At 39.7% G+C, this 25,018-nt stretch overlaps 1 pseudogene; it reads left to right on the top strand.

The window, feature by feature from the left end:
- The first annotated feature begins 432 nt into the window (after positions 1 to 432).
- Positions 433 to 13,257, top strand: LOC118836851 (annotated as a pseudogene).
- Positions 13,258 to 25,018: the final 11,761 nt, after the last annotated feature.

Here is a 25,018-nt window from a genome sequence, read left to right as displayed (position 1 = left end):
ACCTCTCAGAATTTATACTCTTTAGACTCAGTGCCTAATTAGAAATTAACAAAAGGTGTGTAAACCTTCCTACTAGCAAGCAAGCTTTCCTTAATGGGTTCCACATGAGACCTATTGATGGGTGGGTAAGATCTTATTCCCCATTAACCTGACAACTTGGACCTTAAGGTGATTGTTTTTGGTATCTCTAGAGAGGAAGGATTGTCCAGGGAGAGAAATGAAGTAGGTAGACCAAATAGGAGGTTCTTATACCAGTAATCCAGGAGAGAAGTATTGTAGGCCTAGACTAGGCTGTATGCATATATAGAAGAGGATGATTATGAGAGATACTGTGATTTGATTGAATGGCATTGAAGAAGAGTGAAGGATTGAGGAAGACTCTGAGTTTACAAAACCAGATGACAGGGAGAATGACTGAGAAGTTTCGGGCAAATGGCGGCATTAGAAACCAGGTTGGAAGAGGCTGAGGAAAGGGCCAGTTAGGAGTGGCTCAAATGCCACTTCCAAATGGGTCCACTCCAATCTTGTTTCTTGAAGTGGGAAATTGTGAGTTCTAAAGGAAGTCTTGGCTCCCAGACCTCTGTAGCTGTTAGATCCCAGTTATGGAGAAGGATGGAAATAGGGTACAGTGGAACATGAACTGATCTTGGTGTCAGAAGATGTGGTTTTGGATCTGGTTTTATTGTTTACCCCTTGTGGGCCTCATTTTCCCCATGTATAACAATGCCTACACTGTTGACTTCCCAAGGTCTCTGTAAATTACAAGGAGACATGAATATGGGCTACTGTTTTTAATGACAAATAGCCCTTTATTTCCTGGATGACTGGAACCGGTATGATTGTCTCTGATCATTTTCCTAGAAGTTTATAATTTCTGATCATTGACATTCTATTTCAGTCTCCTTGTCAGCTCTTAGATTAGGTCTTGTTCCTCTCTTTTTGGTATCCTCTTCAGATGACAGTGTTGTCTAGACAACCATTCTGGGCAACTCAGGTTTGACAAATAGTTACTGTTTATTGCTACTGAAAAAACAGCCACTATATATCAAAATAACACTCAGACTCCTGACTAAAACATCCTCTACTTGAGCAGGGAATAGAATGATTTTTAAAACGTCCTCAGGACCTTTTATTACAGGGAGATTGGCTTTGCTGGCACCAGGCAATTTAATTCACACTAAAGTGTAAATGACTAATGTGAGTTTCAGTATGTCCTAGTCCCTCAAAAGGATATTTTCATTTATGGGGATCAAAGTCTTCAATTAAAAGAATGAAATACCTTGTTGAATTTATGACATCATCAAGGGATATGGGGCAAGCCTTTGTTTCCTCATCTGAGCAATAAGGGCACTGAATTATATGATTTCTAAGATCCCTTTGAACATTGATATTGTATGAGTCAGTGGGGTGTATGAGTTTCTCAGGGAGGACCAGAACCTTTAGTTTGAAGCCTTGCTGAGCCCTTTTCAGGGCTGCTCATCTGTCTTTGGGTTTTCACCTTCACCCAGTTCTCACCTGTGGCTCCAAGAAACTGTAACATTCACAGTGGCCACACCCTGATAAACTGTCTCAGCAGATGGGCTAAACCAGGTTGAGGGTAAACAAGTCTCAGACCTGTTGGTGAGTTAAGGGGATGTCTACCCCCAACGTGTGAGGACTTCCTCCAGTGGAATAGATAGATGAGAACAATTTGTTTCAAGGGCCATGAAGGCAGCTGAAGCAGGTGCTGTGAAGCGCTTAGAGCTTCGTCAGGCATTGAAGATACCAAAGTCATCTACTGCATCTTAGACCATCACTAATCATCTTGACTTTTGTCCTGCCCCTGGGTTTCAATGACTCAGGAAAAGAGAGAGAGGGGGACAACTGTGCAATTCTGCCTCACTTAAATCCAATTCACGCACGAGTCAAGACATCACCCTGTGATGACATTGGTCCTTTTCTAAAACAAAGAACAAGCAACATGAGTCAGTATCTGGAGCCCTCTTGAGTTAAACCACCTGAAACCCTTGAGCTAATTTGGAAAACTTGACTGTGCAGCTTTGCTTAGTGATTTGCACTTACAAAAGTTTGGTTTGAGTCAGCTTGGTGTAAGGTCACTATTCAAAATAGTAAGAGGACAATGAGTTCAATGACCTTACACATCTAGTTAAAACCTCTGTGTAACAACAATCAGTCAGAGAATGGCCCCCTGAGTACAGAATGTTATACTATAGATAGCTTAAGTTCATAGAATATTAGGGATGGAGGGGCCTTTAGAGATCATCTCTTTAGCTGTCAAATCATAGTTCCAGAGCAGAAAAGGATATTTCAGAAATCAAATCGTCCAACCCATTGCTGAGAAAGGGTCACCCAGCCTTCACTCATAGACTTCTAACAATAGGGTTTTTCTCACTACTTCTCAAGGCCTCCCATTTTATTTTTAAACAACTCTTAATTCCAAGGATTATAGAATTCAAAGCTAAATGGGATTGATCATACAGAGCCAATCACTTTACAGATGAAGAAAAGAAGGCCGTGTTAGAAAGCTTTTCCTTCAAATTGAACCAAAATCAGAGGTAATGGAATGGAGGTATACACCTTCAGAAATAGCCAATGTGTTGACTTTTTTTGCTTGAATATACTTATTTATTACAAGGAAGGGCTTCAATTTGTGGAGGCTTATGGTAGGGAATGATGAATTAGTGGAATAGAATACAAATGTAAAAAGAAAAAAGAAAAGAATATCAATAAAACAAATACACAGAAGAAAAGAAAAAGATGTTAAGGAAGGAAGGAAGAAATGAAAGGAAGGAAGAAGGAAAGAAGGATGGAAAGAAAGAATGAAGGGTGGAAGGAAAGAAGAAAGGAAGGAAAGAAGCGTTTATTAAGTGCCTACTGTGTTCCAGGAACTGTGCTAAGTGCTTTACAAATATTAATTCATTTGAGAAAGGGACTCCAAATTGTTGCTACCATTTAAAATTGAATATACACTTGAAAAAATAAATTATGTTAACAGAAATTCGGCTTCATATAAAATCCTCTTTTCTATGCTTCTTTGTATATTAGAATGTTTGTTTTTTTCTTGATTGTTAAGTTCAATTAAAATTAAAAAACAATTGATACAAAACCTGTCTTATGTAGTTTGCTATGCCTTGATTCTAGTTTTGTTCTCTAGAGCCAACTAGGACAAGTCTAATTTTTCTTTCACATGACAACCTTTCAAATATTTTAAGAATGGAATCAACACTCACCCTCCCACCCCCAACACACACACCTCACCTCACCAAGTCTTCTGTTATCCAGACTAAAAATTCTCACATCCTTTAGTTGAAAACATTTGTTATACAGATGAGGGAACTGAGGCCCAGGGTAGTCCATTAGATCATAGATTTGGAGTTGGAAAGGATCGTAAAGGTCATCTAATCCAAACCTCTCATTTTATAAAGGAAGAAACTAAGAACCAGATTGGTTTGGCCAAAGTGGAATAACCCAGCTGGGATTGAGCTCAGATTCTCTGACACCAAATACAGCACTCCTTCTGTAGTATGATGCCCTTAATTAGATAATTTGCTCAAGCATACATGGTTAGCTAGTAGCAGCCACATCTAAGACCCATGTCTCCTGACTCCAAGACCAACTGTAACATTAGGACAACAAGAATCGAAAACGGCTCGGAAACATTCGATGCTCTTGTAGCCTTTTGCCGCCTGTTTTTTTTTGGATTTAGTTACAAATCCAGTCCTGACCCCTGTTGTAAAGGGTCACTTAAGGGGAGTAAGGGAAGACACAGCAAAGAAAAGGCTGGTCATGACCTGATCAGTCCACGGTTACTAAGTTACTCTGGAATAGAACCTTTTACAAGGTCCATAAGTAAAAGTTGAGGGAAAGTAGGAGCCGGGAGGAAAACACCCAAGGAATGGCATCTGGGAGGGCCATTATTAGTTCAAGGATTATTTTAAGTCACAGTGACACATGCTGAGCACATAAACTTTGCCAAGCAACAGGAAGAAATAGCCACCAAAACGTATGCGCAAATAAGAAATAAGCAAAGGGAAGCCAAAGACCCCTTGGTATAGTCACCTTTCCATCACTGACAACCCTAATCAGAGAGGGGCTGGTGGAAAGCTATCAATTTGTGAAAACGTTATTTAAAATGAGTCTCTGGAAATAAAAATGCCAGAAAATCTATAGGAAAATACAACAATAAGATAGGAATCATTTTTTTAAATGGTGGAGGGGGGGTGCTTAGGGATGGAGTTGAGGAGGGCATAGCGGTTCAAAGAGGAAACAGGACCTGAGAGAAATCTGTCCATGACTTTGCTAATCACCAATTCAGGAAAAGCCCCGAGGGCCCTTTAGTGAAGGTAGAGTTGGTCATGACCTCAGCTTTTGCATCATTACATCTCCTCTGAAGTATACCAGTTCCTGGGGACCCCCTTGTGGCAGTACTGACTCAGAAGGAAACTACCAACTTGTGCATCACATACCACTTCCTGCAATGCTCCCTGGGTTTTCCCTAGAAGGCTCTCTTTCATGGGCTGGCCTTGAGGAGCATGAGGGAAGTTGCTAGGATCCTAAACCAAGAGGCTCGAGCTGGGTTACCCAAATAAAAGCAGTGCACTGACTTTTCTCTAATCCTTTTCTTGCTTCATTTGCATGTATTTGTATATGTCTCTACACATGCAGAAATTGTCTTTATCATCTTTCAGTAAGTCCAACTTTGATGCCTCATTGATTGTCCCATGGAAGTTTCATAGAATAACCGATTTAGATTAGGAAAGAATGTTAGATATGGATAGATTCAATCCCTTCATTTTACAAATGAAGAAACTGAGTCTCAGAAATAGTGAACTGACCCTTCTACCAGGCTTTAAATACTCCCCCTCCTAACCTCCTTCTCTTAGAATGCTTGGCTTCCTTTAAGAGTCAGCTCAGGTGTTATCTCCTACAGGAGACCTTTCCTGTCCTTCCAGTCGCTAATGCCTTCCCCTCTAAAGTTATCATCCATCTACTCTGTATTGATATTTCATATACTCATGTATTTATATGGTCTCTCCACCACTGGATTGTAAGCTCCGTGAAGGCAGGGACTATTTTGGCTATTTATTTGAATCCCCAGTGCTTTGCACAGTGTTTGCAACATAGTAAGCACATAATAAACACTTGTTAATTGCTTAGGGTCCAAGCCTTGTCTGGTCCTATCCATCTGGAAAGACTTTAGGTGCAGGATCAGCAATGGCTTGTGGGTCTGTTGTGGGAGAACCTGCCTTGCTAAGTTTGTAGAGGTTTATCATCAGAAGGTTGGCCACTAAGTTATGATTTTATTTTTCCTGACCACAACAACTCATTATGACTGTCCACCAAAGCATGAAGGACTTGTGGTCTATTGGTTCAGAGGGTGTCCGTGCTTATGATGTCTTTTGAAGTGTTAAACCTATGTCATAGCCACCTGAAAGAATTGTTTCACATAACTGCTGTTGATTTCAGAGTAAAAAGGAAGGAGTTGATCAGTTAAAGGCCATCAATGGATTGTCCCTATTTCTAAAAATTGATCACAGGCTCTTCGAGATCACGGGATAGAACACAGAGCTAAAAATATGATGGTGTAAGGGAAATGTAACTGGCCAAGAAAAGGGAACCAAAAAACCCCAAATATATAGGATTCCACTTGACTATTCCTCTGTCTCTAGGATACTGTATCCAGACCACAACGGAAAGCTTAACTTTGATTTTAGGACTTATGGCATAGACACTTGGACTTTTAAAAATTTCCACTCTAAACCCTTTCTACCTTCCCATTTACTATGGAGGGCATCACCGTCCTCCCCATTACTTAGATTTACACCTAGGTGTTATGCCCAACTATTCACTCTCCCTCTCTCTCTACGAATCCCATCTGTTACCAAGTTCTGTCATTTTCATTTTCATAACATCTTTCTTATGTATCCTTCTTTCCTCTGATACTCACACACACACACACACACACACACACACACACACACACACACACACCCCTTCCCTACTCCTCCTCAGTGCAAGCTCTCATCACCTCATGTCCAGACTATCACAATAGCCTGCTGGTTGGTCTCCTTGCCTCACTCAGGTCTAGCTCTACTCCAATCCATCCTTTATTCGGCTCTCAAATTGATCTTTCTCTAGACTAGGTCTGACTATGTCGTCTCTATCCCTCCCCACTTCTCCCCCCATTCAATACACTCTAGTGGCCTCCAAAATCAAATATAAAATCCTTTTTAAAAATCTTTAAAGCCCTTTATAACCTGCTTCCTTCCTACCTCTCCAGTCTTCTTATACCTTACACCTCCTGTGTATGCTCTGTGATACAGTAATATTGGCCTCCATGCTATTCCTCACATAAGACACTCTATCTCTGACCAGATTTTTGCTGGTTATCTCCCATGACTGGAGCTATCTCCCTCCTTATCTCTGTCTCCTAGATTTCCTGGTTTCTTTCAAGTCTCATTTCAACTCCCACTTTCTACATGAAGTCTTTGCCAGTCCTCCTTAATTTTAGTGTTCTCCCTCTGAGACTACCCCTAATTTATTCTGTATATATCTTATTTGTAAATAGTTGTTTGCACATTGTGTCTACCACTAGACATTGAGCTCCTTGAGAATAGGGACTATCGTTTATCTAAGTTCTGTGTCTTACCTAGTGCCCTACACATAGTAGGTGCTTTTAAATATTGGTTGACTCACTGACTGGTACTTATTACCTGTGTGACTGTGAGCAAGTATTTAAGCTGCATCAGAACCTTGAGGCAAGGGCAACCAATTAGGAGATTATTGCAATAATCTAAATGAGAGGTTATAAAAGTCTGAACTAAGGTAGTACCTGTGTAAGTAGAGAGAAGGGGTCTGATGCAAATACTGTTGTACAGGTTGAAACAGCAAGATTTAGTAATCACGTTGGGTTTGTGGTATGAGGAAGAGGGAGGAGTTGAGGATAATGCTGAGGGTATAAGCCTGGGATGCTGAAAGAATGATGGTGCCTTCTATAGAACTAAGGCAGTTTGGAAGAGGAAAGAGTTTGACAGGTGGGGACAGACAATGATTTCAGTTTTGAACATGCTGAGATTGAAATGTGTCTGGGATTTCTTGTTTGAAATATTCAACAGGAAGCTGATAATGTAGGCCTGAGCTTGGAGCTGAATGTATAGACGTGGCAGCCATTACCATAGAGGAGATAATTAAACTTGTGGAACCATAGAAGGTTTCCTTGACGGACAATATAGAGAGATAAGAGAAAGTCTAGGACAGAACCATGCAGGGCACTGACTTTTCAGGGCCAATGATCAATCAACCAACCAATCAATCAAAAAAGCATTTACTAAGCACCAGCTATGTGTCTGGCATTGTGCTAAGCACTAGGGATACCAAGAGAGGCAAAAGATACTCCTTACAACCTAATGGGGGAGACAACATGCAAACAAATATATACAAAGCAAGCTATATATATAGGATAAATAGGAAATGATTAACACAGGGGAAGACACTAGAATTAAGGGGAATTAGGAGTAAAAGATGGGATATTGGGACAGCTAGGTGGCGCAGTGAGTAGAGCACCGGCCCTGGAGTCAGAGCCTCAGACACTTGGCACTTATGCGTTGTGTGACCTTGGGCAAGTCACTTAACCTCAATTGCCTTGCCTTCTCCACTCCAAAAAAGAAAAGATGGGATATTAATGATGTGCCAGCAAAGCAGATATAGAATGAGTAGTCAGACAGACAGAAGGAAAACCAGGAGAGACTAGTGTCACAAAAACCTAGGATGAAGAGGGTGAGATCTAATTTTTTTTTTAAATTCTGAACTTAACTGAACTAAAACTAACTTAAGTAATGTAAGCTCTTGCACCCAAACAGTAGAATAACAACAAAAAATGAGAATTATATATGAATGTCCGTTATGTGCACCTTGCTTTCTCCTTTTTACTGTACTGGTATTTCAAGAAGGGATAAGATCTGTTATAATGAAGTACCTGAAGTCTAGGTGTGGAAACAAGAGTTTGCCTTACTAGAGTTTCCAAACTCTACATGGCTCAAGGAGCAGCATGAGGACATTGAGTAAGCAGAGCTTCCCCAAATCTTCCTCTTCCTCAGAGAAAGTTCCTTTGGTGAGCCCAGGTAGAGGCGGCCCAAATGGGTATACAGGGATTCTCTCAAGTCAAAGAAGTCTACTAGCAGAGAGGAACACGGCCCTTAGGAGATCCCTCTATATCAGATTATAACTTACCTGAAGCTACCTGAATCTGAGGTCATCTCCCTTGACAGATTTCTTTATTGGTTAATGCCATCAGCCTGGTGCCACATCATAGCCTAAATCATCTCCTAGACTACCACAAGTGATTACATGTCTTTTACAGGAAGAGCACCGTGGAAAGACAACACCGTACTAGAGTCAGGCAGGAGCTAGGTTTAAATCCAAGCTCCCACACTTACCATATGTGTGATCCTGGACAAGGAATGTTTAACCTCTCTGGGTCTCATGTTTGTCATCCAGAAACACTTAGTTTGTAGTGTTGTAGGGAGGAAAGTGTTGAAATTCATATATGAAAAAAAATTTAAAAAGACCTATCTTGTAATAGTTCTGTAAACATAAGCATGAGGAGAAGAGGGAGGAGGGAAGGAAGGAGGAAGGAAGAAAGGAAAGAAGAAAAAGAAGGAAAGAAGGAGAGGGAGAGGAGAAAGAGAAAGAGGGAAGGAAGAAAAAAGAAAAGAAATACAGAAAGGAAAAGGCCTGGTATTGGAGTAGAGGATCTAGGTTCAAGTCATGACTCTTTCATTCACTTATGTAATCCTCGGCAAGACACTTAACCTCTCTGGGTTTGTTTTCTCTGTAAGATGAGAAGGTTTGACAAGATGAACTATAAAATCCCTTCCAGCTCTAAATCTAGGATGCTTTGGGGTGTGGGTATAATTTCTATTATCCCTATTTTGCAGGTGAAGAAACTCAAGCTTAAAAAAGTATAGATCTAGGATCAAAGTAATACAGCTAGTATGGGATAGAGCAATGATTAAAGTTCACGTCTTCTGACTCCAACTAGATAACTAGGTGGTAATTGAGTATCCTGTTTTGTGCTCTCTGGATCTGTTTGGAGGAAAGTAGAAAGTGGAGAAGAAAAGGGAAGAACACTGGATTGGGAGTCAAGAGACCTGCATTCTAACTAGCTTCTTCTGTGTTCTCAGGCAAATCAATAACCATCTCTGATCTTAAGATTCCCTAAAATGAAGACATTGTACTATATGATCTCCATGGTCCTTTCTAAAATGAAATACTGATTTCATGAGTGACTTAGAGTTAGTTGTGGGCGGAGAGGGAGAGGGATAGTTGAGGTGAGGAAGAGGGAAAAAATGCAATTTACTCTTTATTTTTTTAACCTCACTTCAGCATCTTGGCTAGATTTATTCAGAAAACTGCTTCTGGGAAGAAGAGAGCCACATGCACCCAATGAGCTAGCCTGGCTATTTAAAGAACCCAACATCCATCTAAAGAGGCCTCGTTGGCTATGGTTGCTCAGAGAAATTTCCAAGTTCTAAGGAACCAAATTTAAACCATAAGAAAGCAAAAGGCCATTTCCATTGAGGCCCTGAACTGCTAAGTGGTATTAAGAGACCTGTACCGGCAAAGTCAGGGAAAGAGTAACTGTTTACATAAAGAGTGTGGGGATTAATTGCATTGGGACTTCTTTCTAAAACAATATTTAGTCTAACACACTTCACTCTGTCAATTCCTCTGTCCACATGTTTTGCTGTTCAATTGCTAATGGCCTAGTCTGTACTGAGGCCATCAGGACAAAAGCTGGGGTTTCAATATAATAAAGAAAATCAGGGAGGTAGAAGAGATTAACCGAAGGAGATAAGTGTGTATATTTTTGGAGGTCAATGGGTCTCAGAAAGCACTGCCTTATTCTTTTTTTTTAATCTTTTATGTTTTTGGTGTGTTCTTGGGAATCTTAAATTAATGCAACAAAAAAGGAAGTCTTTTCTGTCCTCTGATGACAAATGGGCTGAAGAGTTTGAATGGAATTTCTATTGTTGGGAATGTTGCTACGTATCCCCCAACAGCTGGTCTCATTCCCCCATGTTACTCTCTCATGTAGATGCCAGCTTCACTGGCAACTTCAATGTGAAAAGGGAGTAAGAATGGGGGATTGTAACTCAGTTTTCTAGTCTTAACTTCTACTTGTGTGATCTTGGGCAAGTCGTTCAATTTCTCTGTGCCTCAGTTTCCTCATCATGATTGGTGGACTAGATGATTTTTTTTTAAAAAAGTCCTTTCTTCCTCTAAGATCCTATAGCATCATGGATTTACACAGGAAGACCCTAGAGGTTGTTGAGTCCAAACCTCTTATTTTATGTATGAGGATACTGGGGTACAGAGATGTTAAGTGACTTACTTAGAGTCACACAGGGGTAAGAGTCTCAGGTGGTATTTGAACGCTAGGTTTTGCACTCTATCCTCTATACTACTTCATCTTTATTTCCTACCTTTCCCTCTATTCTATTCATATTTGATAGTTTTCCTCTGGTAATTTGATAGTTTTTCCTCTGGTAATCTCAAAGTAAGCTTACATCTAGGTGAGAAAAAAATAGTCATGTGCACAAGTCAATTTTAATTCAAAGTAAAATGTGATAGTCATACAAGAGAGGTAAAAGCAAAGGCCTTGAGATTCCAGAAGAAGGAGAGATTACTTTTGCCTTAGGAGCTCAGGGAAGTTTTAATGAAGGAAGTAGAATGTGAGTTTTTTTTTAATACTGGGAAGGATTTCAATAGGTGGACATAGGAGAAGGTTATAGACCTGTTTGGGAAAAGGTAAATAATTTGATTGGTAAAAGACCAGAATGTTGTAAAGGAGTAGCATGAGAAAAAAAATTGGAAAGATAGATTAGGATTTAGGGGTTAAAGGCCCTTGGGGACTAAGCTAAGAAATCTAGTCTTTAGTTGGTGGGCAGACAGAAGGCAGCTAGGTGGTGTAGTGGATAGAGTGCTGGGCCTGGAGTCAGGAAGACTCATCTTCCTCAGTTCAAATCTGGCCTCAGACACTTACTAGTCTGGACCCTGGGCAAGTCAATTAACCCTGTTTGCCTCAGTTTGCTCATCTGTAAAATGAGCTGGAGAAGGAAATGGCAAACCAGTCCAGCATTTTTGACAAGAAAACACCAAGTGGGGTCAGAAAGAATTGGATATAACTGAAAAATGACTAATAGAAGGCATTAAAAGTTTTATATGATCAGAGCTCTTCATTAGGAAGATAAATATGGCACAACGGATGGAAGTAGGGCAATAGGGTGACTGAGAGAATGGTTAGGAGTCTATTGTGATCTTTCAGGTGAGAAGTAATAAGAGCCTGAATGAACAATCACATGGGAGTGAAGAGAAGGGAATGGTTGTGAGAGGTATTTCAGATATTGAATAGATAACACTTCACAGATAACTAAATGCAGAAGAGATAGAGAGCAAGAAGAATCAAAGATGACATTGCAATTTCTAGTCTGGGTGATTTAAAAAAAAATAAAAGCCCACAGTGGTTCCACCAAGGGAAATAAGGAAGTCAGGGGCAAGAACAGGTTGGAAGGAGTACAAAGAGTTCCATTGTGGACATGGTAAGTTTAAGTTGCTAACAAATTCTCCAGATAGAGGTAAATATGTGCTTGGACTTCAGGAAGAAACAGGTTTGAAATCATTCACAAAGAAGGGAGAATTGAAGCTGTGGAAGGAGGAAATATCTCTATGGAAGAGAGAAGAGATGAGGATAGAAGAGGAGAGGAGAAAAGGTTACTATAACTAAAGGATAGGAGGAAGAAGAGGGAAGCCAGAATGAAACAGCTGGAGAGATAGGAGGATTAGGAAGCAAGGAGAAGAATTTTGAGAAAGAGAGAGGTAAGCAACAGCGTCAAAGGAGGAGGACTGAAAAGAAAAGGCCACTAAATTAGGTTATTAGGGCATTAGTAGTGGCCTTCAAGAATATGATTTCAGTAGAATGGTGTATGTATAAACTAGCTTGCAGGGATTAAGTTTGATGGGATAAAATGCCGGGGTGGGTGAGAGAGAGAGAGAGAGAGAGAGAGACCGAGAGAGAGAGAGAGAGAGAGAGAGAGAGAGAGAGAGAGAGAGAGAGAGATGAAATAGAGTCTTAGAGAATAGAATCAAGGGTACAGCTGAAGGCATTGAAAAAACAGAGGAGGGACCCCTCCTCACAGAAGAGATGGAGGAAAGAATGGTCAAAGACATTTAGTGGTTCTGAAGCAGTAGAGTTGAAGGAAATAACGCAACACAGCCTTTCCAATTTCATTCAAGTAGAAGGAGGAGTCATAGATTTTGAGCGTGAGTGGACAGGGTTAGGACTGGGCATTTGAGAAGAGTGGAAATGATTTGGTAAAAATGCTTTGGGAAATTAAATAGGAAATAAATTTAAAAATTAATAAGACTCTGGCATGTTCTCTTCTTAGACCCTGCACCACTGGAATCACCCACATCATCCCTGTTGAGCCTCCAAAGGCATTCAAGGCCCTTATTGAAAAGGCTGCCCTGAGTTTCTGCTCTGACCCACACCCCAGGCCACCAAGGACTTCCTGCTGCAACAAAAAAACATTAAGAATAAAGTTACTGGATTTCTGTGTGAGGGTTCTTGGAATGATACTAATGTAAAAGTATGATTTTCCCATTATGGAGTTTTCACTCTGTTTCTTGGCTTTTGAGGATAAAAATGACATCCCAAAATATGAAAGTGAAAGAAGAGCTTGGATTTTTTTCTAGGAAAGGTTGTTTTTGTTTAGTCATTTTTCAATTGTGTCTGACTCTTCCTGATTCTTTTTTGAGGTTTTCTTGGCAAAGAATGGTTTGCTGTTTTCTTCTCCAGCTCATTTTACAGATGAGGAAACTGAGGCAAATAGGGTAAAGTGACTTGGCCAGGATCACACAGTTAGTAAGTATTTGAGGCCAGATTTGAACTTTGGTCTTCCTGACTCCTATCTCAGTGATCTATCCATTGTGTAACCTACCTGAGTTAACACACAACTAGGGCACTAAAAATAATGAGAACGAGGCTACCATAATGGCACCTCAGACCCTTGGGGATTTGGATACATAGAAATTGCTGTTCCTGATGTACAAGGTGCTTGTAAGAGATCTGAAGAATTACGAGTAAAGTCTGTGAAGAAATCTGATGAAAGTAAAATGAAAGGACTGACATTTATTCAAGATCCTGATGGCTACTGGATTGAAATTCTGAATCCTAATCGTATGATAACCCTCACTTAGTTTTGCCAGAACAATACAGTGCTGAGAATTTTCGAGAAGACATTTTGAAAACAAAGAGCAATGTGATTCAGGGGTGCTATACTAAAGGAAGAATGCAATATTTACATAGTCCTCTCCACTTGAAATTTGTTCTTCAGTTCTATTCATCACCCATTTTAACTATATTTTATATTTACTATTCATGTTTTAAAGCATTGTGTGTCTTCCCACTAATTAAAATATTGTAGTCGTGCATTTTTATCTTTTGTGTAATAATTGTTACAATTCTCCTCAGAGGATGATTTAGAATCAGCTTTTTTTTTTGCTTTCTGAATATCATTTCTTTGACACCACCTTTGAACTTTTGTTTTACCATCATTTTCTAAAATAGCATTTAATGTGCTGGTACTGTGATGTCTTCTGAGATTTCAATACCCTAGAAATAACTTTTCAAAATAGAAAATAAAAGGTGCACACTTTGAAATTTAAGGTGAACTTCAAACAGAAAAAAATGGGGAACTTGGAATAAAGTATTCATTGTGTCAAAGCACGTGCTCTGGCATGCAACTTTAAAAATCCCATCAGGTTGATAAAGATGCTAGTGTTTAAAAAAGTGTTTTTAAAAACAGTTATAGACGCATTTTGAGATGAGTGGATATTTCATTTTATCTAAGGTGTGTTGACATAATCATGACCTTAATGATTAATTTTCTTAAAGCCCTACTTTTGAGATGATGCACTTGAAATTTGAACATTAAAATATATTAGCAGCTCATGGTCAGATTACTGGTAAAGAGCTTCCTTCACCATCACTAGCCTTCTGGCAACAGACATAATCTGCCAACTGGACCCATATTTAAAGTCTTTTCTTCTTGGCACAGGAACAGCCTTAGCTTATATGTTATTGGTATAGACTTCAGCAAGCCAGAATTTCCTCCACACCAGACTAAAGAATTAGAATAAATGGTTACTTATGTTATAATGCTTGTAAATCACATTCAGTGATTGTTCAACACAGAATTTAATTAACACAGGAACTGCTAATTAGCAAAAGCCTCTGCTAAATGTACTCCCCTATCACACTGACATCGATTTGATCTATTTTTAAAACATAACTGGTCTTTATATTCATTACGTCCTACAATACAAAAATCCAATTTCATTTAGCAATAGATGCTTTGCAAAATGTAATAAATCCCTATAGGCCATTCTAGTTATGATTGCACTCACCCCATATATCCAATCTATTCTCAGATCTTGACATTCTCATCTTTACAGCAGCTATCATATATCCTCTTCCCTCCATTCGCACAGCCACAATTCTAGTTCAGGCCTTAATCTCTTCTCACCTGGACGGTTGCAGCAGCTTTCTGGTTGGTCTCCCTGCCTCTGTTCTCTCCCTATTCCAACCCATCTTCCCTTTAGCTACAAGGTGATTTTCTTTTCCTAAAATGTTGGTCTGATCATGTCACCCCCCACCCACTCAATGAACCCCAGTATCTCCTTAGTACCTCTATGATAAAATGACTTTCTAAAGCTCTTCAGAACCTAGCTACTCTACTCACTTTCAAGTACTCTGTTCCAGTACCACTGGCAGTTTCTTGAACATAACACCACTACGTATGTTTGTGCCTTTTCACTAGCTGTCTCCCACACCTAGCATGGTCTACCCCCTTACCTCTGCCTCTCAGTTTCCTTGAACTACTTTTCAGGGAAGATTAGTGACTCTGGTGTAAGAGCTTGCTGAGCCCCTTTCAAGGCTGCTCATCCACCTTGGTTGTCCACCTATCACCCAATTCTCACCTATGGTTCCAAGAAGCTGTAGTATGTGCAGCAGCTACACTCCAGTAAAAGCCATCTCAGCAGAAGGGCTAAACCAGATTGAGGATAACCAATGGGCTTTAAACCTGTTGGTGAGTTAGGGGGATGTCTACCCCAAGCATGTAAATACTATCCCCGGTAGAATGGATGGATGAGAACAGCTGGTTCCAATGGCCATGAAGAAAACTAAAGCAGGAATTGTGGAGTGCTTAGAGCTTGGTCAGACATCAAAGACCCTGAGGTCATCCACTGCATCCCAGGTCATCGACAGTTGTCTTGACTTTGGTCTCACCGCTGGATTTCAAGTCAGGCTGATGACTGCGAGATGATGCCTTACTTATATCCAATTCATTGTTCCTCTTTGGAAAAATGAAGTATGATCAATATAACACAAAACTCAGCTGAAATTTACTTGATCGAAAAGGCTTTTCCTTCTTCTCCCAACTGCTCATACCTTTTCTTCTGAAATTACTTTCCCTCACCTTTCTCTGTCTTGGTTCAAACTAGTTGTTACTTGTTTCTCACAGGAAAATGTAAGTTTCTTAGGGGCACAACTGTGATTCTTGCCTTTCTCTATATCCTCAGCATTTAGAACAGTGGCTGGAATGTAGGAAGCATGAACCAAACTAGGTTGACTAGGAGGCTCTCTATGATATTTGGTCTGACTGCCTGCAGTGACCATGGACAATGATTCTGTATTGTTAGCTGCATTGTATCCAAATCCCCTAGCCTAAGAGATTCCTAAGGTATTTGATACCCAAAACTTCTTCTTCTGCATCCCTTACCTCTCCCCCCATGTTTCCCTTTACTCCTCAAAAATGAATCCCTTCCCTGAATTCCCTTTACTGAATCCAAGTTTTTAAACTAACCCTTCCTCCAAATCAGCTGGGTGATTTCACCTCTGTCCATTTGTTTCATACCAATAGACGTGAGATTGTGGTTAGGAAACTAATTCAGAGGGGGATAGGTAATAATGATCTGAATTAGGTGAGCGAAAATGACTAGGAAGGGACAGACATGATCGTTCTCATATCCTTTCATGTGGGATGCCTCTCCTCAGAAATATTAAGAACTAAATTGTGTGGACTGTGTCTTTCATTTATTTTTATTTACTTTTTTATTGATGTCTTTTGTTTTTTATCTCACCCATATTTCTCAACTTTTCCTTCTCCCATGCCTCTCAGAGAAGTAACCTTTATAATAAAGAAGGAATTTAAAAACTAGTTCAACAAAACAATAACCCAAGTCTAACATTAGGTAGAGTTTTCCATAATCATAGCACCTCACTTCTCTAAAGGAGGTGCATTCACTTTTCTCTTCTTTGGGACCAAACTAGGTCGTTATGACCCACTTTCATTTCCAATGTATCCTTCCCAAATGGAGCAGGATATCTTGTAGTTTTGTAGTATTGTTTTACAGAATATGGTTTGAGAGGAAGTATGTATAGAAGGTAGTATGGACTTAACCTGGGTTCGAATCCTGCCTCTAACACTTAGTAGCTGCAGGACCATGCTTTCTCTGAGTCTCAGTTTCCTTACCTGTAAGATGGCCTTATCTAACCCACAGAGGTGTGAGGAACAAATGAGATGAGGTATGGAAGGTACTTTGCAAACCTTAGAGGGCTATTTGAACATCAGATGGTATTACCATAATTCAGGAAATCTTTGTTTTGGCTGCTACTTCATTTATAGCCCTGTAAATGCCCCAATTCTGCTGACCACCTCACCTGTGATCTTTGCCGTCTCCCCCACTGCTGCTGTTGCTGGAAAACAGTGTCTCTGCAGGCCAATTTATTCAGTTCTTATGAATTCAGCCTTATGAAGTAGCTTTTAATAATATATATATTTTTTAAATGTGGTAGATGGGGAAGAAATCAGAAGACCACCAACATTGATTTATATATGAATGTTGACCAACTCCTTGAAGAAACTGAGGCATGGAAGAGAATTGAGTCCCCTACCCCTTCCACACCCCCTTAAGTCATGATTGAAGCCAAAAGAAAGCTCAGGTGTGTCATTAATCATCCCTTTCTCCTTGCCCTCCCCTGCTCCCATCCCCACCCCAAGCCAAGGACTTACATGCTCTTACCAGGAATGTAACGTACACTTTATGATATTTACTCTTTGACTCATCAGAAAAGGGCCATATTGTGTGTGTCAGAGTAACCTCCAACTGTCAGTTCAGCTGTCTCCTCTCTTTCTTTTGTCCCTTTTATGGGGAAGGTTGTAATGAAACCACAGACAGGTATACTCAAGGCCAGGGAGGTACAAACAACAAAGTGCACACACCCTTGTTCCTGCGGGGACAAGGTGGCCCATACATAAAATAATCCAAATTATTTCAGTGGTGATTTCCCTGAAAACAGAAAACTGGATGAACTGTAGGACATTAGAGGAGGATCTCGACATGGAACACAGAAATGGGATATCTGTTTTATAGGCTCACCTAGAATGAACCAACTTTGGACCTTGGTTTCCTTCCAGTTTTTCTAAAGCACTAATAGTCTTAGAAGTCAGTTCTGTTCCACAGCAGTTAATGAGAGTGAAGTTTTCTTGGATAATTCAGGAAAAGGCCCCACTTCCTTGGCCTAGTCAGAACAAAGAAAAGAAACTAAGCTTGACTTTTTTTTTAAACTGGGGTTCCCTATCTCACCTAGACTTGAAATTCATAGGCCCAATTTCAATAATGATCAGCACAGAAGCTTCAACCTGTTCTGCTTCTGACCTAAGATCAGTTCATCTCTCTTTAGGCAGTCTGATGGTCCCCTTGCTCCTGGAGGCCTACCATTTTGGCACAAATCTTAATTAATATGAACACAGATGATCAACTAGCATTAGCTTCCCCAATAGTAGGTAGGAAATATAGGCATGTGCCTCTCTGACTAGCTTGACCTGATATTTGTGACTACATGGCAGGGTCCCAGAATCTCAGAGTTATAAGAGACTTCAGAAAATCATCTAGACCACTCTGTAATTTACAGGAATTCCCTCAGCAACATATCCCTCTCTTCTCCTGCATCATCCAGCCTGAGATGGATATAACTCACATCTACTTCTATTTGTAAAATTGAACTCTATTTTTAAAAAAAATTTATTTTTAATTTTCACCATTTACTTCCATAAGATTTTGAGTTTCAAATTTTCTCCCCATCCCTCCCCTCCCTCCACCCCAAGACAGCGTGCAATCTGATACAAGCTCTACATATACATTCATATTAAACATCGTATCCACTTCTGAGCAGGCCAGATTTTTAGAAAAATTTGCAAGCTAAAATTTGCCTCTTTCCAGCTTCCACCCATTGTCTTAGTTCTGCTCTCTGGGGCCAAACAGAATGAATCTAATTCCTTTTCCACATGACAGCCCTTCAAGTATTTTGAATAAAGTTGTATTGTTCATTGTAAATCATTTCACCAGGTCAAATATCTCCAGTCCCTTTCGCTAATTTTTTCAAGGAAGTATCTCCAATTCTGTCACTTTTCCACTGTGTTCTCTGGGCCCCCCATTTTTGAACTAACTTCATTTTCATTTTTCATTTCTTTCTTTTTATATTCTTTTTCCCCCTGATAAATCACTGAATTCCTAGTCACTCTCTCCGTGGATGACTGCTTTTTCTCTCATTTCTCCCCACTTTGGAGCTAGTAAAAGCATACTGCTTGTTCCCCCTGTGCCATATTCAGACCCACCCTCTACCACCATTTCTCAGTAATCTCTCCTTCTTTGAGGATCAGCTCAGAGTTTGGTGCTGGAATTAAGAGATTCTTTGTTTCTTTATCACAAAGATCAGTGTTTGACTCAGTCTTCCACCCCTTTCTACCCCCTGTCCTCATATTTAGGGACTTTAGTATGCATGCTGATATCACATCTAATACCTGGCCTTGAAGTTCATTGAGCTTCTCTACTTCCTTGACCCATTTGCACGTTAGCTCCCATTCAGAGATGGTCATACTCTTGATCTCATCATCCATAATTATCCAATCTTTGTGATTCAGAATGCTGAACTTACTCTTTTGGATCTCAGCTCCCTATCCTTTTACTTCTTCTTCTGTTTCACTTCTCCTAATTTTGGTTTTCATCCTCACCTGAATTTCAATCATTCTACTCCCTTTTGCTATCTCCAGCTTTCATCCTTGTCCTGGCCTCACCCCTGAGCAATCTTCATCCAAAAGTTGACAGTTATCAGTCAATAAACATTTATTAAACACCTACTGTATACCAGGCACTGTGGTAAGCACTTGGGATGCAAAAAAAATGGAAAAGGCAGTTTCTACCCTGAAGGAGGCTACAATCTAAATGTAAACTGATCAAAACAGCTATAAACTGTCCACTGACCGTATTTTTTTTTGCTCGCCTTTTCCTATGGCTACTCACAACTAGCTAAAAGCTAACTAACCTTCATTTGCTCCCATCATCTCCCTTCTCTGCTCCTACTCAGTTTTGCTTGAGGAAATGACACAACCATGCTGACTATGTCTGCAACAGTTTTGTTATATGATATCAAGGAGCCTTCGATGTTCCATAGAGAACCTTTAATTTTTTGTCCCTTCTACTTTCTCATTCCCTACAGTGGTTTTTCTAAACCTTTTTTTCTCCTCAAGTCCCGCCTTGACACCCCTTTCATAAGGAATTTCTTTTTCTATTTTACTGAGAAAGTAGAGGGCATTTGTCATAAATTTTCTCTTCTCCCTTATTTTATACATCAAGACCCCTCCACATCGTAGATCATTTTCTCCTTTCTTGGTTCATTCTCTGGGGAAGAGGTGGTCCTTTTTCCCAGGTGAAGGCAAATATCTCACTTGTATTTTTGTATCCTTGATCATATCCTCTTTTGTCTCTCCTAGGATACTGCTACATCAAGCAATCTCTCTTGCCCCTCCAAGTTCTATTGCTTCCAGTCTTCTTCCCTAATGCCTGCAAACCTGTCCAGGACACCCCTCCCCCCATTCTTAAAAAAAATACCTTCCGGGAATCTTGACTTTCCCTCAAGCTACCATTTTTACTCTCTACCTTTCGTAGACAAATTCCTAGGGAAAAAAACAAAACCAAAACAAAACAACAACCACCCCCCCAAAAAAAAACCCGCTCTATACTTATTGCTCCTCACTTCCTCACTTTCAGTCCTTTGCAGTCTGATTTTCCCCACTCAACTGTTACTGCCTTCTCCAAAGTTATCAGTGATCTCTTAACTCCTAAATTTGTTGATCTTTTTTTCAATCCTCACCCTTTTTAACATCTGTAGCTCTGGTTACTATCAACCACCCCTTCCTCTCTGTCCCCTTTCTTTCCTCAGCTTTTGTGACACTTTCACACCTCTCTTTTGGCTCTTCTCTCTCTGATTGCTTTTTCCTGGTCTCTTTTGTTCAATTATAACACACTTCTAATTGTGACAGTCCTTTAAAGTTTTGACCTGGCCTTTCTTCTCCTTTCCCTCCCCCTCCCCTCTCCTGTCCTCTCCTCTTTCTGTGTGTCATCTGTCTGTCTGTCTGTCTGTCTCCCCCTCTTTCTCCCTTCTTCCCCATGTGGTGATTTCAATAGCTGCCATGCATCTGTCCCTAATCTTTCTTCTGAGCTTAAATCTTTCATCACTTATTCCCACTAGATTTTTCCACCCTGATACCCTGTATGCATCCCAAACTCAACAGGTCCAAGGTGGATACTCTGCACCACCATCCCCATCTCTTATCCATGCTTTTCTCTTTCTTTTGAGGGCACCATCATCTTCCAGTCCTTCACATTGACAATCTGAGAGTCATCCTTTACTCTTCAATCTCCCTCTCTCATCATATGCAGTGTCTCTCACATCTATCCTTTTTTTTCCACTCACATCACAACCATGTAAATTGAAGTCCTCCAGGACTCTTGCACTAGGTTCCTAACTGGTTTCCTTGATTCTAGGCTCTTCCCTCTCTAATCTGTCCTACACACAACTATGGAAATAATAGTTCTATGAAGTACAAGTTTAGTTACGTCACTCCTCTACTCTGAAATCTTCAGTAGATTCCTATTGTCTCCAGGATCAAATACGATCTCCTTCGTTTGGCACTTAAAACCCTTCCCAGTCTGGTTCTAGGGATCTTTTTTGACTTATTTTATATTACACCTAGTCATTCACGCTATGATCTCACCAAACTAGTTTACTTTCTGTTTGCTCAAATTAGTGTTCCATTTCTTGCCTCTTTGACTTTGTAGCTTACATACCTAGAACATATTACCCCCCTCCAGGTACCATGTTGGTACAGTTGAAGGAACAATGGATTTGAGTTCAGGGGACATGGATTCAAACCCTACCTCTGCTATTTACTAATTGTATGACCCAGGGAATTACTTAATCACTCTTTGCTCCAATTGCTTAATCTGTAAAAGAAGATAGTTGAACTAGATGGTATTCAAGGTCATTTCTAGCTCCCAATCTATGATCCCATAAGGCTCAGTTCAGGTATCGTCTCCTATAAGAAGCCTTGTCTGATCCTCTCTGTTCTCAGTGTTCCTTCAAATTATTTTTTATCTACTTGTCTAAATGTTGTATCTGTTCAGTAAATATGGTACATACATATTATGAATGTATAAACTATTTTTAAATTTTTGCCATGGTATCCCTAGCACCTAGAACAGTGCTTTTACGCACAGAGAAGACATTTAATAAGGGTTTATGGAATGAATAAATGAATGAATGAATGAATGAGCAAATGATAATATCTCATGCATTCTTTCACTAATTCCCTCTGGCTTTGGAAATCTAGACAGGAATCACAATCTAGCAAAAAGGTTTTTTTTCTGGGTAATGAAAATCCATTAAAAGTCTAAATCCAATATTAATATGGTTAGGAAATTTGGAAAAATCTAACAGTTAGAGGAAAGTAGCCTGAGTCATAATTAGCAATTTTTGTCCTGAAGTCTTAGGTTGTGAAATGTACCTTGGAATCCAACTGTCCAGGACACTATGGAGTTTAAAGGGGAAGAAGGGTGGTAGAAGATTGGGGTAGGAGCCAGCAGGGAACTGGCCAAAGAGGAATTCACATTGGGGTATGGCCTCTGGGGGAAAAATTACCATCCTACAGCTTCCTATTTTATCTAACTATTCTTACCATGTACTAAGTTTGGTTGTTTCTCTACAACTGAAGGGCAATAGATGCTCTCAGCTCCCTCTAAATCTTGACACCTCAAGGTAAAGCTCTCAACTCTAGTTACAGAACTTAAAGTGAGGATTCTTACCTGGGGTCCACAAAACCCCACAGAATCTTTGGGCAGATTTTCAGGGGCTATGTCAACTTGAATGGAAAAAAACACACTTCTATTTCAATATAATTGGACTCCTTTTTAATATTGAGTATTTTTTATTTATAAAAAATTTTGAGGAGTACATAGGCTTTGCCAGACTTCACAAAAGGTCAACGTTGCACAAAAAGTTAAGAACTTCTGTTTCAAAGGCATCACAAGGTGATGAAAGAAATATTGGACTTGAAGCTAGGAAATTGAGTTTTGACTGACCCTGCCATTTAATAGTTATGTCCTTATTCTTGACTCTTAGTTTGTGGACCTCAGTTTCCTATGAAATGAGATTACATGATATCTAGAGTCCTTTCCACTTCTAATGTGCTTTAAATTTTTTGTCTGCCAATTACTAGCCTGTTGGCATCATTTCACCTCTCTATATCTCAGTTTCTCGATCTATAAAATGGTGATGATTCTTGCAGTGAAGGAAGTACTTTGTATACAATGAGGCATTATATAAATGTGAATTATTATTATTAACAAGATTTGAAGACCTTCTAATATGAATAACTGAACAGACAAAACCAAGAGACATCCAAATTTATTAAGGAAAATTTAGATTGGAGGGGTTTTTTTTGTATTAAGTTTTCCCATGAGATCCCTTAAAATAGCCAAATGCCCTACTTAAAAATATCATTTAAATGATGAATATTTAACATATACATGTATGTTTCTAGGAACCCAGGTGTCACTTAAAGTTCAATCTTGTTTTTCTTGTCATTAAAAGAGAGAACAAACCAAGAAATCCAAAGTGGCTATGTTCCAACCCACTGCCCTATAGTTGCTGCCCTTTTTCTCTGACTATTCCTGAGCTATTTTATCCTGGGACCAACCAACATATCAATTCTTCAGATGACTAAAACAATTCCTGTCATTCGTGTGAAGTCACAGTGTCAGAGGGTTTTAGGGTGGGAAGTGACCTTAGTCATTCAGCTATATGAATGGTAACATTTTCATTCTTGGAAATCACACCTGAGCTATATTTAGCCAGCCCTCAAATAAGTGTTAACTGTCTTGCCACTACCCACCTTTCCAGGCATTCCTCAGCTTCTCAGCAGTGCCTTGGGACCTTTTAAAAGTGGAAAGCTAAAGGAAAAAATATGTCATCAGAAATGTCCATTCATCAGTCTAATGCTGGAAATGTGTTCCTTATATGAACATCTGTCATCATCAGTGAGTTAAATCTGATGCTCTCCCCCCAGTTAGAAAAATAAGATGAGATTACCACTTAAGGTCAGTGTTATCTGCCTTGGATATGACCCTTACTTCCTGGGATGTGTAGAGTCATTCCCATGACTGATTCTAGGCATAGCCTGGGTAGGTAGCTCCAAACCTACTTTCAGTGATTGGTAATATACATAAAGGGGCATGACGAACTTGGGCTAAATTCTGTAACTTCATTATCATCTTACATAGCGCAAACCTCCTGACAGTAGACTTTTAACAGATGCTTATTCAGCTGAGCTGAATCAAAGAATGACATGTCACACTGTCTCTGAAATCTTCCCCAGCAGTCTGCCATGGTTCCTGAACTTTCCAAGATTAAATATAACTTATTTCTATTGTACTTCACTATTCTTACAACAACCCTGGGAGGGAGATAATATAGTGTGTATAAAATGTAAACACACATACATATCTGCAAATGCACAAATATGCACATAAATATATTTTTACGTGTGTATGTATATATGTGTATTTATATATAATACATATGAAACATTATATACAATCATGCTATCTATCTATCTATCTTTCTATCTATCTACCTATCTATCCAAATTCAAATATATTGAATGATCTCTTACTTGACACATCCAATCACCTATTCTATACTCTCATTCTCCTTGGCCTCTCTGCAGTTTTGGACACTGTTGATCACTCTTTCCTCCCTGATACTCTCTTCATTCCAGTTTTTCAGGATGCTATTCTCTCCCGAGTTTCCTCCTATCTATCTGACCACTCCTCTGTCTCCTTTGTTGGATCCTCCAGATGATGGCTTCTAGCCTTAGGTGTCCCTCTGGGTTTTGTCCTAAAACCTCTCTTCCTCTCCCTCTATATTACTTCACTTGGTGATCTCATCAGGTCCCATGGATTTTAACTACCATATCTATGCTGATGATTCTGAAATCTACCTTTCCTTCCTCATTGGTTGTTACACTTTTTGCTTGAAGAGGATCAAAATGACATCACCATGTTGAGGCAGGCAGACCCATCAGCAAACTATTTTAATAACTCATGCATGAGTGTGTCTGATTGTAGCTGATCAGACCAATACCAACTCAAAAAGCTCTACCACAGGTAGAACACAAATAGTGCTTTCTTGCCACAATCTCTCAGCTGATCTCCAATTTTGCATCTGCAACTGCCTTTCAGACATCTTGAACTGGATTCTAGTAAACATCTTCCACTTAACATGTTGAAAATAGAATCATTATCTTTCCTACTAACCAACCCCCTCCCTTCTACCTTTCCTATTACTGTAGCAGGCAGTACTATGCTCCCAGGCTCTCAGGCTCAAAACTTAGCATTCATCCTGGATTCTTCATTATCTCTCACTCCCTAGATCCTAGGCCTATTGATTTTGATTTCACTTTGTGACATCTCTCAAATATTCTCCCTTCTCTCCTCTGACACTATTATGGCTCTGGTGCAGGCCCTTATCTCCTCATGAATGGGTTATTAAAATAGC

The sequence above is a fragment of the Trichosurus vulpecula genome, chromosome 2 (assembly GCF_011100635.1).
Source record: "Trichosurus vulpecula isolate mTriVul1 chromosome 2, mTriVul1.pri, whole genome shotgun sequence".
Classification (NCBI taxonomy): domain Eukaryota; kingdom Metazoa; phylum Chordata; class Mammalia; order Diprotodontia; family Phalangeridae; genus Trichosurus; species Trichosurus vulpecula.
This window is presented reverse-complemented; position numbering and strand designations above follow the sequence as displayed.